We start from the raw sequence: 14437 nt of genomic DNA on the forward strand, positions 1-14437 counted from the left end.
CGAGTCTCCTGCCTCAGCCTCCCAAGTAGCTGGGACCACAGGCGCCCGCCACAAAGCCTGGCTATTTTTTGGTTGCAGCCAGCATTGTTGTTTGGCGGGCCTGGGCTGGATTCAAACTCGCCACCTTAGGTGTATTTTGTTGGCGCCTTAGCCACTTGAGCCACAGGCGCCAAGCCAAGATTTTCGACTGGATCCCAAACATTGTGAACCTTGCCTCATTGGGCACTGGATATTTATATCCCTGCAAGTGTTCTTGAGCTTTGTTCTGAGCTGTAGTTAAGTTACTTGGAGGAAGTTTGATCCTTTTGGTTAGTGCTTTTCAGGTAGAGTGCGTAGAACAGGGTCGGAGTTAAGTCGCGGCTTTGTATCTAACTCCGTCTCACCTTGAAGGTGAGATCCTTCTGTATTTGCTATGAAATGCTCTGTGCATTTTGAGGTTTCCTAATTCCTGGTCTGGCAGTGGGAACAGGCACTATCCCCAGCTCTGTGTGAGCTGCTCTATCTGATGGTTCTTTCTCCAGCCTTGGGTCATTTCTGCTGCTCCCTCTTGTGATTCTTTCTCCAGCCTTGAGTCATGCGTCGTGCTTGAGCCGGACCTTTTGCAGACAGTCTTTTAAAATTTTTTTTATTAAGTCATTCGTACATAGATCTTGAATACATTTATGCCATTATGGGATTCAGTGTGTTGATTGTTTATACAAATTGGAGTGCTTACATCCTACTAATTAACATAGCCTTCACCTCATTTACCCAATTACAGTGTTAAGACATTTGTGTTCTACACCTGATAGATCCAACTTGTACTTGCAATATGCTCCATAGGTGTGGTCCTCCTATTAACCCTCCCTCTAGCGACCTAACCCCCCTCCCTTTCCCTCCCTTCCCCTCCCCCTCCCATCTTCATTCTAGGCTATACTTGTGATTCATCTTTCACATGAAAGTGTGAGTGATTATAAATTGGTTTTATAGTAGTACTGAGTACATTGGGTATTTTTTTTCCATTCCTGAGATACTTTACTAAGAAGAATATTTCCCAGCTCCATCCATGTAAACATGAAAGAAGTAAAGTCTCCATTTTTTTAATGCTGCATAGTGTTCCATGGTAGCCTTGCAAGCCTTCCTCAAAAGGATGGAAAGAGGGGCAGTTACCAACTTCATGGGACATCTCAAGCAACTGGAAAAGGAAGAACATTCCAGCCCTAGACCCAGAAGAATAAAGGAAATAACTAAAATTAGAGAAGAATTAAATGAAATTGAAAATAAAAGAATCATACAACAGATCAATCAATCAAAAAGATGGTTTTATGAAAAGGTCGATAAAAAAGATAAACCTTTGGCTAACCTAACCAGAAGCAGAAGAGTAAAATCCATAATTTCATCAGTCAGAAATGATAAAGGCCAAATAACAACAGACTCCTCAGAAATTCAACAAATGCTGAATGCATATTACATAAAATTCTATTCTCAGAACTATGAAAATCTGAAGGAAATAGATCAATACTTGGAAACACGCCACCTTCCTAGACTTAGCCAGAAAGAAGTGGAAATGTTGAATAAGCTTGTAACAAGTTCTGAAATAGCATCAACTATAAGAAATCTCCCAAAAAGAAAAGTCCAGGACCAGATGGCTTCACATCAGGATTCTACCAAACCTTTAAAGAGGAACTAGTACCTATATTACTTAACCTTTTCTGCAGAGGGTCTTAAGAGCTCTGTGCAGCCCTCGGCTCTGCAGTGCTTCTTGGCCTGGTCAGCTCTGGCTGCCTTCTTCTTCCTGGACTCTGGGTTCTCCTGCTTAGCCCAGGTGGTACACTGGGCTCAGCCTGGGTCCCACCCTCTTTCTCTTCCACCTGGACGCTCACTCGGGGCAGTAATGTAGGTGCAATTGCAGAGTTCACCTCACTTTTTCTTGTCTCTGCGGGAGGTCTCACCATTCTTAATCTCTTGATGCAGTGTCTTAAAAACTGTTGTTCATATATTTGGGGAGTTTTTTTTGGTTGTTCAATATTTCAGCTGTCAGGATAAATCCAGTCCCTGGTACTATATCTGGATCAAAAGTGGACATTCCTATCTATATTTAAAAAAAAAATTGGGATCACATTGCTTCTGTTTCACCATATCTCTACCGACATTTTTCCAGGATTGTCCCTGTATTAACATACATTTTTTTTTACCGTATACATATATATATTTTTTGAGACAGAGTCTCATTTTGTTGCCCTCGGTACAGTGCTGTGGTGTCACAGCTCACATCAACCTCGAACTCTTGGGCTTAAGTGATCCTACTGTCTCAGCCTCCCGAGCAGCTGGGACCACAGGTGCCCACCACAACACCTGGCTTGTTTTAGAGACAGGATCTCGCTCTTACTCAGGCTGCTCTTGAACTTGATCCACCTGCCTCAGCTTCCCAGAGTGCTAGAATTACAGGTGTCAACCTCCATACCTGGCCTCCATATGCCTTTAGACAGTAAAAATCTTAAGCTTTGGGTAAATGAGGTGAAGCCTATGTTAATTAGTAGGATGTAAGCACTCCAACTTGTACAAATAATCAACACATTGAATCTCACAATGGCATAAATTCATGATCTATGTACAAATGACTTAACAAAAAAAAAAAAGAAAAAAATTCTTAAGCATATAGCTTAGTGACTTTAAGTATCTGTACCCTGTGTGACCACCCAGAACACAAGTAGAACGCTTCTTCACCTGAGAGCGTCGTCTCACTCCAGCGGTCAGTAACCACTGTGACTTATGTTACCGCAGACTGGTGTGCCTGCTGCTGGCTGTCCTGCACACACAATCGTTGTGTACCTGTGTCTGACGCCTTTCAGTCACTGTTGTGCTTTTGCCGTTCATCCCTGTTGTGTGTGTCAGCTGTCTGCGCTTGTGTGTCCCCCACAGTATTCTGTGCATCACTATACTGTAGTTATATTTATCCATTCTCCTTATGAGGGACCTCGGGGCTATTTCCTGTTTGGGGCACTTTTACGTAGGGCTGCTATGACCATTCTTGCATAAATCTTTTGTTTAGACAGGCATTCTCATTTGTGTGTTTGTAGGAGTGGTATTCCTGGTCATAAGGTGAGTGTCTATTTGAGTTTATGAGTAATTGTCAACCTTTTTCCAAGTTGTTCTTTATTCTACAATCTCGATACATTCCATCTTCTCAGTAAATTTTAATTATTCTAGTCAGTGAGTAATGGCCTCAGGGAAGTCGTATGACTATTAGGTCCTCATAAATAGGTATAAAGATTGGCATTTGGGTGGCACCTGTGGCTCAAAAGTGTAGGGCGCCAGCCCCATATGCTGGAGGTGGTGGGTTCAAACTCAGCCCTGGCCAAAAAGAAAAAAGATTGGCATTTGATTTCTGAAAGCAAATTGAGTTCTTGTAAACTTATCAGTAAAGCTGTGAGATTTGCCCCTACAAACATGAACGTGGTGGAGGAGAAGTTAATTTCTCCCTCCTGCTAACTTGTGCTCCCTCCTGCTTAAGGAGGAGCCACACGCACATGATCAGCTGGGCTTAGTCTGCCTCTTCTTCTGCAGGAGAGTTCTGAGAGGCTCAGGAACTTAGCCTGATTCTGGACACCTTTGAATTAGGAAAACCAGTCAACTTACTTTTAACCTAATGGTGCTGTTTGCTAGTCATTTCATCTAGAAGAGAAAGCATTAAGACTCTGGAAGTGGGCTCAGCGCCTGTGGCTCAAGTGGCTAAGGCACCAGCCAAAATACACCTAAGATGGCTAGTTTGAATCCAGCCCGGGCCCGCCAAACAACAATGACGGATGCAACCAAAAAATAGCTGGGCGTTGTGGCAGGCACCTGTGGTCCCAGCTACTTGGGAGGTTGATGAGTCAGGAGACTCACTTGAGCTCAGGAGTTGGAGGTTGCTGTGAGCTGTGATGCTACAGCACTCTACCCAGGGGATAGCTTGAGGCTCTGTCTCAAAAAAAAAAAAAAAAAAAGACTCTGGAAGTATATGTGGATTATTTTGTTACAGAGGGAGTGGTTGTATACCTCAGACCTGGAAGGGAGTAGGTTGTCACACACTAGTGTTGATTAATGTAGTGGTCCCAAGGCACCCTGTGGCCGGGATTCAAGTTGGACGAGAATGAACTTCCACCTGGGACTCTAGAATCAATAATGTTGACCCAGTATCTGTGGCCTGCCTTGGGAACATTAGTGCTGCCAGGATGATTTCTTCTCTGCTTGCTTGGTAAAGTTCCTGTTTTAGTTCTTTTTTTTTTTTTTTTTTTTTTAGACAGAGTCTCAAGCAGTCGCCCTGGGTACAGTGCTATGCTGTCACAGCTCACAGCAACCTCCAACTCCTGGGCTCAAGCGAGTCTCTTGCCTTCGCCTCCCAAGTAGCTGGGACCACAGGTGCCCGCCACAACACCCGGCAATTTTTCGGTTGCAGCCATTATTGTTGTTTGGCGGGTCCGGGCTGGGGATTCGAACCTGCCACTTTAGGTGTACGTGGCTGGCGCCTTAGCCGGTTGAGCTATAGACGCCGAGCCCTGTTTTAGTTCTTTATAAATTCTACTAGATTTATTATCTCCTAAAAAGGAAAAAAAAGAAACAAACTATAAATTGAAATGTTGACAATTTCTTCCTTTACTTTTTCAGGCAGAGGAATTAACTGCAAGCCTGCACAATTTTAAGAAGAAAGCCTTTAAGAAATCCAAAGTCTGTGGAGTTTGCAAACAAGTTATTGACGATCAAGGTATTTCATGCCGAGGTAAGCCCCGGTTTATGAGTCTGTCATTGATTAAACGAAAGCAAAACAAAACACAAAGAGAAGACACTTCGGGAGGGATTTCCAGAAGTGAAATCATGGAGACCCCTTTCGTAGCTGCTGTTTCCTCCCACCCTTCCTCAGCAGAGACTGACTGTATTTACACAGATAGGTGTTTGGGGGCCATTTTCCCAGAAAGAGCAAAGCTACTCAGATGGCGAAAAAGACAGCGATTAGTAATTTGCTATTTATTCTCTGGTCTGTTCTATAGCATCAGCAACTCTGCTTATTCAGTTTGACTTTCAGATCTCACACCCAAGCTTGCAAATTAATTTCGTTCTGTTCTTTAGAATTCAGGTTCATTTTGGTCCAGTCAGTAAACAAAGCAACCAGCTTGGCTGCTTGATGCTCAGACATCAGATAATTAATGGGACTTGCTGATTCTTTTGTGATTACACAGTAGTCAATCTGTGTAATGGATGTGATTGTAACATTTTATTTCCTTGGAGTGCTAAGGAGGAGTCGGAGGGGCTATTGGGTGAGCTGTGGGTGCATCACACAGTGGGGAGCTGGTTGGCATCATTTCCTCTGTGGGGTTTGGGATTTCTTCTGTGGAGAATTGGCAGAGTCTTGGCCTACGGGCCTCTATGGCATTGGGACCTCCTTTTGGGCTCTCCCTGTGGGGAGGACCACCTGGCAAGTGGTTCCTGATGCTGCGTTGGAGAGGGCAGCTTTGATGGAAGGATGTACAATAGTCAAACCTCTACGGGTCCTCTGGGATCCTACCCAAGTTAAAGGGCCCAGACTAGAGCCTGGGGGCATAGACAAGGCTGAGTGCCCCTCTGCTGGCACGGTCTGTTCTCTTCTGAGGTCAGCGCTGTGGATGTGCTGTCTGTGTGGTTGGCATGTCACCCAGTGCCACCTGTCCCTCCTCACGCTGTGCTCCTGGTGACTCCCTGCGTCAGGCCTGCGGGACCTCTGCCTCTCTGCCTTCCCTATAATCTGCATTTCAGAGTCAGTGCTTAGTTCCTCTTCCACCTTTTGTTTTTAGAGACAGAGTCTCACTTTATTGCCCTCAGTAGAGTGCTGTGGCATCACAACTCACAGCAACCTCCAACTCCTGGGCTTAGGCGATTCTCCTACCTCAGCCTCCCGAGTAGCTGGGACTACATGCGCCCAACCTGCTATGCTTCTTGGCCGGAGGCACCCTGTGTCTCCTGGGTGTGTCAGTTGTAGTGACCAAGGGGTGGGTGCAGACTTCAAGGTGGATGTTCCTCCTCTTGGCATTGTGTGAGCATAGCTGGGATGGGCAGGCCTGCCCTGCATGGGCGGAGCTGTCAGTGTGGGAGGACCTCAGGGACCAGGCTGAGGGACAGCTAAGCTCTTACCACCCGTAAGTCTAAAGGTAAGAGGGAGGGAGCCAGGGGAGGTGGTGACTGTAGCCTCCCTCTGGGACTCCCCCATGGTTGAATTCAGCCGGCTCCAGCGCCCAGGAGCTGTGTGAGGAGTTCATTTAGATCCAGGGTGGAGAACAAGGTCTGCAGTCTACTCTGAGCAAACTGGTGAGATGTCATGTGATTTGAAATTTCTCCAGCACACATTTGCACACAGGCTGGGCTGGATGGCATCCCAGTCACCAGGTCACCCCTGCATAGCTCGCCTGGTTCAGGGGGCTGCGCCGCTGCAGCCTTTTCTTTTCTTTTCTTTTTTTAAAAATATTTTTCTTTTCTTTCTTTCTTTCTTTTTTTTTTTTTTTCAGTTTTTGGCCAGGGCTGGGTTTGAACCCACCACCCCTGGCATATGGAGTCGGTGCCCTACTCCTTTGAGCCACAAGTGCCGCCCCCGCAGCCTTTTCTGTTTGTTCATTGTGCCCTGTGGACCCAGAAGGTGAGAAGCAGCCCCGATGCCTTCGGGCTGACGTCTTCCTTCCTCAGTCTTGCTCCAGAACATCTGTGGGTGAAGACAGAAGCCTGTCTGTGTCCCCCACACTCTGGGGGACCATAGGGGTGCTGCACCCCTCCAGAAACATAGGAGGATGGGGAGCCCAAAAAGTCTTTTCACTTTTGAACTCCATTCTCATAGAAAGGCTCGTACTTAAACCTTTTGGTCTCTGAATATGACTTCTTGAGTGTGAAAAGGTGGAAAAGCAAAGTAATGGTTGAACCCAGAGCGGTGGAACCAGATCAGTCCGGACAGCCTAGGAGTTGGGGCTGTGGGCCAGGCATGGGTCTGAGGTCCCTGGTCCTATGGGCCACTGTGCAGGTGGGGAGAGCCGTCTGGAGCAGCACGGCACCAGCAGGGCCACGGTCGGTCTGTTCTCGGCTTCCTCACCCCGAAATGACATCTGGGCAGAGGCTCCCATCCCAGTGTTCCTCACCTACTGACACCTGCCTCTTGTGTGCTGTGTGGGGACAGGTCTGATTTAGGAGCACAGGCAAGGCCAGGAGCCAGGACCCTGCCAGGGGCCAAGTCTCCTCTAACTCCATGCCTAGTACATGGGCATAACGACTACCCTGGGGGCTGCCGTGAGGGCTAAGGGACACGGGTGTGAAGCACATGACCAGCTTTGTGGACTTAACTTTGTTGCTGGTGTCTAAAGTTGGTTCTCCTGAATGTCCCCAAGGAAAAGTGCCGTGGCTGGTTTCCACGGCTGGTACCACGCATCTCGGGGTAGCCTCAGTACCACAGTAGTTTGGCCTAATGCAGGGAGGGCTTATTGGATTTCCCAAGACTTAGAGTAGGTATACCACATTGATTAGCCTTCTTGAAGAGCAGTTTTTTTCTGCTTGGTATAAATGAGGTTTGAGTTTACTTAGGAGCTGTCTCAGACATTTTTCAGTATCTCGGTATTCTGTTGTTACCATCTAAAGGTTGTACATAGTACTTTCAGAGTAAATAGAATCTGTACACGGAGCAGCTTGGAAAGGCCCTTCCTCCTTGATCTAGAAAATGTTCGTTGTCTCGGACCCTTCCTGTGGTCAGGGCTGTGTCTCTCTCCTCTGAAGTTGCACAGACTCATGGTGGCCAGGGAGGACCCCAAATTGACCCTCCAGTTCTGAACAGTCTGTGGTATGTGAAACGTTAGAGGGCGTATTGGAATGGTGTGGGTGTGTATGTGGCTGTGGGTGCTGAGTCTGTGTGCGCCTGCATGGGAGTGTGTGGGTGCTGCAGGCATTGCTGTGTTTGGGTGCACCATGTGTGCTTGCATTTTCATGGTATATGCATGACTGTGTTCATGCGCACGAGTGCATGTGACTGTGTGAATACGTGTGTGTGCGTGCATTTGCTAGAGCACAGACATACTGTTGTGAGAGTGTGCGTGAGAACATCCCTCTTGTACAGGGCACTTTGTAGAGTTTGGCTGCTCTAGGACGCCTATTATCTTATCTTGAGAGAGACAGAGAGAGACAGAGAGAGGCAGAGAGAGCGCCTGTGTTTACGGGAACTGCTTTTCTTCTTGCAAGAGAGAAGCGAATAGAAAGGGCTCTATCAGGACGAGATGTTCAACAGGCTTATCTCGCTGTGTGTCATCTAGTTAAGGAAGATGCGAGGCCTGCTAGCTCCAGATAACGGCTTTAATTTCACATGCTTCTGGCAACATCAGGTGCTCTCGAGAACAAGGCCTAGTGTGCTGCCCTGCACCCATCCATTGTCACCCCAGGTAGTAATTATGTTAATAAGTAATAACTACTATTTTTTTAATAAGTGTACAGGATTCTGTGTTCCAAGAGTGTTGTAGACATGATCTCTTTTGTATGGTTTTAATGAAGAAAGTGTGTCTGAAGGCCCTGGAAGATGTTCCAGGGTGTCCTGAGCCTTACAGTGAGAGGTCTGCTGAGGACGGTGCAGCCTGTGAGCTGGAGGCCTCGAGGCACAGGCTGTGCCTGCTGAGATGTGTCCCCATCTTCAGAACTCTGGGGACAGAGGTGTGTGGGAAGGTTCAGGAGGCAATGAGGCTGGCCAGGTGGACTTGGAGGGTACAGGTGGGGCTGACTCCCTATACAGAGGCTGCTGGCTCAGGCAGGCAGGTTTGAAATGCATTAGGAAGACACACAAGGGTCCTGGCTGCACATGGACAGTGGACGGAGCATTACATTGTGGGAGACATTGGACTTCAGCAGCAAAGCTACGTTCCTGCTTGCCTGTAAGGGAGCCAGGGTCTGGCATCACCACCTCTGCCTCAGATGGGCAGGTGCCCCATCCCTGCTGATACCTGATCTGCTGCTTGTAACAGAGACAGTGTGACTGGGCCAGCTCCCAGGCACGCTCAGCCCCTAGCCCTGCCTGCCCTCTGTCCTTGCTGGCCACCTCCCTGCAGGCTGGGCCCCCTGGCTTCATCAACTGACCTGTGGCGTCCCATTGCTCCTTCCTAGCCCTGTTTCCCTGGCCTGGTGCCTTCACCTGCCAGGCTGAGACATGTGCACCTGTGTTTGCATGCCCTGTCCTCTCCGGAGGTGTGTGCTGAGAGAAAGGCTGTGGCCACTGTGAGCCGTCCAGCAGGAGGGATCTGTATCTGCATCCTTCTTGGTGGCCCCGTCCTTGTGGCCACCCTGACTCCACCAGGCACAGAGAGTGGCCAGCTCCACGGGGCTTGCTCTCCACTGTTTGCTGGACTGCACCACCCTTCATCCCCAGCCAGCTCCTCTAATACTTTGATTTCAGCTCAAGCACTGGGTCCTCAGGAAGGCACCTCTCTGCCCCGCCACTGTGTGTCCTGCCACTGTGTGTCCTGCCACTGTGTGTGTGTCCCACCACTGTGTGTCCCGCCACTGTGTGTCCTGCCACTGCCCTTTTCCCTCCAGGACTGTTGGCAGCCAGTGAGGAGCTGGAGAGGAAGCGGGCCCTGCCCCACTGGAACCCAGGTGGCCTGAGGGGGCAGGCGTGTTTTGTCCGTGAGATGACCAGCATAGGCAGCAGCCCCATCCTCATGCACTATGCTGGCTTGTCCACAGCCCTTTAGCACACCATCATGCTTATACTGAGTGTGATGTCTCACAGTGCCTGGTGACAAAGGCCATGAGGGCAGGTGCAGTAAGTGTGCACGGGGTCCAGTGCGGTGAGTGCTTTGGCAGAGTGTTTCCAGGCATCTTGTGAGCACAGGGTCCAGGGAGTTCTGGGGAGACCGGTGGGCTGCAGAGTGGGGACCTTGGCAGGAATTCCCTGCATCTTGGTGGTGGTGTGTTTATGGCTCTGTCTACTGCCTTGGGCCAGTTGCTGTATGTGCTCCTGAGACGTGGTCTGGTCTCTTGGGTATCCCAAGTCTCAGCAAAGGGCTTGGAGCCAGGAGGTGCACAGGCGTGCAAGGAGCATACGATCTGTCTGACTTTGTGCAGATGGAAGCCTGGCTCCTCCGACTGCTCTTCTGGCAGACGGCTGTGATAAAGCTCCAGGTGCTTTCCAGGACAAGTGGATGAGGAAGTCCCCAACCCTGGCCCCGCTGGGCAACATACTCGGCCATCCTGTCAGATTTTTCCCTTTCTTTTTTTTTTTTTTTTTTTTTGAGACAGAGCCTCAAGCTGTCCCCCTGGGCAGAGTGCTGTGGCATTACAGCTCACAGCAACCTCCAACTCCTGGGCTCAAGCGAGTCTCCTGCCTCTGCCTCCCAAGTAGCTGGGACCACAGGCGCCCGCCACAACGCCCGGCTATTTTTTGGTTGCAGCCATCATTGTTGTTTGGCGGGCCCGGGCTGGGGATTCGAACCCGCCACCTTAGGTGTACGTGGCTGGCGCCTTAGCCGGTTGAGCTATAGGCGCCGAGCCAGATTTTTCCCTTTCTAAGAGGTGACAGTGTGACAGAATCTTCCAGAAACTCAGGAAGGGGAAGGAGGCACACATCCAGGCCACATTCCATCTGAATGCTTTCAGGCCGCTGGTTATCTGATGGAATACAGCTTCCCTTTCTCCGGGTTCTGCTCCCTGCACCAATATGCCACCCTCCTCCACCGCCTCTACACAGACCTTAATCATGGATTTTGGCTGAAATCCTTCCTGTTCTTTGAATTTGTGGCTGGAAAGAAGACTTGGACCCCTCCCAGATGTTCCTCAGAGGTCTAGATTGACAGACTTTGAGGTTTCCATGTGCCATGGATGTCTGGGTTGGGTTAGTTGATTTTCCTGGCAGAATTTGATATTTTAAACTTACAGAATAGGGTAGCCACGCTGTTAAGTCCAAGTTTTCGCTTTGTGCTGTGTTGTGGAGTTTTCTGAAATGTGGGTTGTTGCTTTCCACAGTTTTATTTAGATGGGTGTAACATTCCGCTCTGCATGCTCGTGGCCTGGCTGGGCCTCTGTAACAGGGAAGGACCAGGAGGCAGCCAGGGCTGTGCCTCAGCGGGTCTGGGTGGGCACCGTTGGCGTGGGCGCCGGCTGGCCTGAGTGCTGCTGAGGAAGGCCGGGAGTCCTGTTGTAGAGGATGGAGCCCAAGCCTGGCCTCTGGGACTCACCAGGGAGAGTAGATGGGCAGCTGCCCCATCATCCTCACGCCGCTTCCCGTAGTCTCACCCTGGCCAACGTGGGGCATCCGCCACCAGGCTTTTAGACAGAGAAGTCTTGGACAGTCACAGCCACTGAGGCCCTCCCTGATTGTCTGCTGTTTGTGTGGCCATGAGTGGTCCCACTGCCGAGCTCAGATGTCCCGGGGTCTGCTCATGTACAAAGAGGTGTGGGGAGCTTGCTTATTTCCCCTAAACGTGCATATGATGTAGACAAGTGGTAATGGAGTTAGTAACTGAATTAGACTTTATTCTATTTATTTATATATTTAGAGACAGAGTTTCACTCTGTCACCAGTACTAGAATGCCTTGGCCTCATAGCTTATAGCAACCTCAAACTCTTAGGTTCAAGTGATCCTCTTGCCTTAGCCTCCCAAGTAGCTGGGACTACAGGAGCCTGCCACCATGCCTGGCTAAGTTTTCTATTTCTAGGAGAGTCAGGGTCTCATTCTTCCTCAGGCTGTTCTCCAACTCCTGAGCTCAAGCAGTCCACCTGCCTCGGCACACCCAGAGTGCTAGGGTTATAGGCATTAGCCTCCATGTCTGGCAACTGAATTAGACTTCAGAATTTAGTGAGGGTTGGTATTGCTGCCTTTATTTCCTTTCGTTTTACAATGTCATCCCTTCAGACATTGGATGTAGGTGTAGAAATACACGCACTTGTCCCCTGTGTTGTGGGATGGAGGCTGTTTGAACAGGGAGCAGGTTGGAGTTTGGGATGGGAGCAGGTGGGCCTCTCCTCCACAGCGAGGTAGGCAGGGAAGGGGCTGGCCCTGCTCACAGTGGGTAGAAAGCGGATGTGAATCAACTTCATAGATGTATAAACATCCTTTAGTGCTGCAGCTGATCCATCGACCTGTTTGTGAAAATTAGATTCACTTCTGTTCATTTGGTTTAGAGCAGCTAGGAAGTTGAGCCTGTGGACTCCATGGCCAGGCAGATGTGAGTTTAGCTGTCAGCTCCACTGCAGGCCATGCTGTGCCTTGGTTTCCTCTTTGGCAGTATGAAGATAGTAACTGGAGTGTGGCAAGGGTTGATGTGAGGGTCTCATCTGGGTAGAAGCCTTTAGAACCACACTGAGGTGAAAACCCCGGAAGGGGGCAACAGTTATTACATTTTCTGAGAAAAGAAAATCCGTAAGTAGAAAGAATCAGAGAGAGGGCAAGACTGAATTTTTAAGGATAGAAACACCAAGCATTTTAGGGGGTGTCTGCCTGAAGTGTGGTTCAGCATTCTTGGACTGATCTGGTGTGAGCTGATGATCTGTGATGAGAGTGAAAACAGCGGATAGATAATGGCTTAGAGCCGCTGCCCCATGTCATCCGGTGGAGGTCAGGGAGGGCGAGAGGGTAACTGTTCTCTGCTGCCTGGGCCAGGCGTGGGTACACACAGGGCTGGAGTGCTTTGGCTGAAGCAGGAGCAGCCTGGGCCTTACCCATGGCCCTGAGCCCCTGTTTGACAGAGCGTGGTTTGGGGAGTCAGCTTCCAGTGGGTGCAGGCTGGGGACTGCTAGGAGTCTGGTGTCCCTGCAGTTCTGAATTGACCTACCACAAAGGTCTTTGCCAGTGAAGGAGTTTGTGGGTAGTGCCTACTTTGGTGGATTGGTTATTGATTGATCTTGGATAATGCCCTCAGCAGCCTATGCCTTCGCCCTCTTCAGTGCTAGCCTGCTTGGAGCTGCAGGATCTGACTCCAGGTCACCTTCCCACCCAGCTTCTGCTGTTTTTCTTCTTGTCGTTTCCTGATCCCCGATACGGAGCTTGAATCAGGACCTCTTCTTCCATCTTCAGCCTCCCGCTCCTCCTCCCACACTGGAGTTGTCCCGATTCTCTGCACTCCCTTCCCTTCAGCCTCCTGCTCCTCCTCCCACACTCGAGTTGTCCCGATGCTATGCATTCCCTTCCCTCATATTCATGTATGTTTTCTTTTTTCTTCTTTTCTTTTCTTTTTGAGACTTGCTCTGTTGCCCAGCCTAGAGTGCCATGGCCTTAGCCACAGCAGCCTCTAACACTTGGGCTCAAGCAATTCTTCTGCCTCAGCCTCCAGAGTAGCTGGGACTATAGGCACCCACCACCATGCCTGGCTATTTTTTTCTATTTTTAATGAGTTGGGGTCTCACTCTTGCTCAAACTGGTCTTGAACTCCTGAGGTCAGGAGTGTTCCCCCAACCCTGGCTTCCGAAAGTGCTGGGATTACAGGTGTGAGCCCCAGAGCCTACCTGGGACGTTTACAGGTGTGAGCCACAGCGCCTGGCCTGGGATGTTTGCTTTGTTCCTGATCATATTCAGGTCCAGATCAGCCCCTTCCTGTTATAGGTGCCCAAGACGTATTTATAGAATTAAAGAAAGTTTCATTTATAGGTGTTCACGAATCCCAGTGGAGTTAGTGAGAGAATAAAAGGTAGAGAGTGTTTGGTGTGGTGCATTTGGACTGTTAGTTACCTTTGTGCCTTTGAAAACGTCTGGCTGACTGGAGACGGGAAGGTCTGCTTCAGGGGAGCCCCTTCCCCTTCCCTCTCCCAATGAGGTGCACCCAAAGGAGCACATACTTGTCCCATGGACGGGTTTCACTGGAGGAGATTTGTACTGACCCCTATTCCCTAGGTTTTTTTGTTGACTATGGGGTTGGTGGCTGGTAGCCTGAGTGTGACTTGAAGAGTGGCTTGTGGACACCCTCCAGGAAGACAGCACAGAGGGCCTTGGGTTGCAAGATCTGAGTTCTTGTCTGAAGGGAATGCTGGCCAGGCTCCATGGGACCGCGGAACTGGCACACCCCCTGGCATCGTGAAGGAAGAAGGGCTTCTGTAAGTATACTAGTCTAGATTGGGATAGTGTACTTGAGCCAGGTTTTTAATATGTGTTCTGCGTGTGTATCTTCACAGGACATCATTGTAGCTGTCATTCTTATCAGCGTACTTGCAGTAGAACTGGCCTGGCCTCTCACCTTCCATGCTGGCATACGTGTAGATGGGGCCATCTGTGTGTGGGGCTCTGCTCCCTCAGGTGGAGCTGGGTACCAGGCAAAGTATCTGCAGCTGTAGACAGGACAGGATGGGGGGATTTGACTGCTCCCTGAGTTGAAGTTGGGGTACTGGAGGGCACCATGGGTCCAGAGGGGGCAGGATGTGGGGAGTGTTTTTCCCTGAGTTGGAGTTGGGGTACTGGAGGGCACCATGGGTCCAGAGGCGGCAGGATGTGGGGAGTGTTTTTCC

The 14437-nt window shown here is 49.6% G+C and overlaps 1 protein-coding gene across 3 annotated transcripts in view; it reads left to right on the forward strand.

The window, feature by feature from the left end:
• TNS3 (tensin 3) overlaps positions 1-14437 on the forward strand; it is a 311621-nt gene that overhangs the window by 48857 nt on the left and 248327 nt on the right. For all 3 annotated transcript variants that reach the window (XM_023517874.1, XM_023517872.1, XM_023517873.1), the window contains exon 2: positions 4627-4738. The gene's annotated coding sequence lies outside the window, so the exon portion shown is untranslated. The remainder of the gene's footprint in view (positions 1-4626; positions 4739-14437) is intronic.

The sequence above is a fragment of the Otolemur garnettii genome, unplaced genomic scaffold (genome assembly GCF_000181295.1).
Source record: "Otolemur garnettii isolate 467f Iridium unplaced genomic scaffold, OtoGar3 scaffold00123, whole genome shotgun sequence".
Lineage (NCBI taxonomy): Eukaryota > Metazoa > Chordata > Mammalia > Primates > Galagidae > Otolemur > Otolemur garnettii.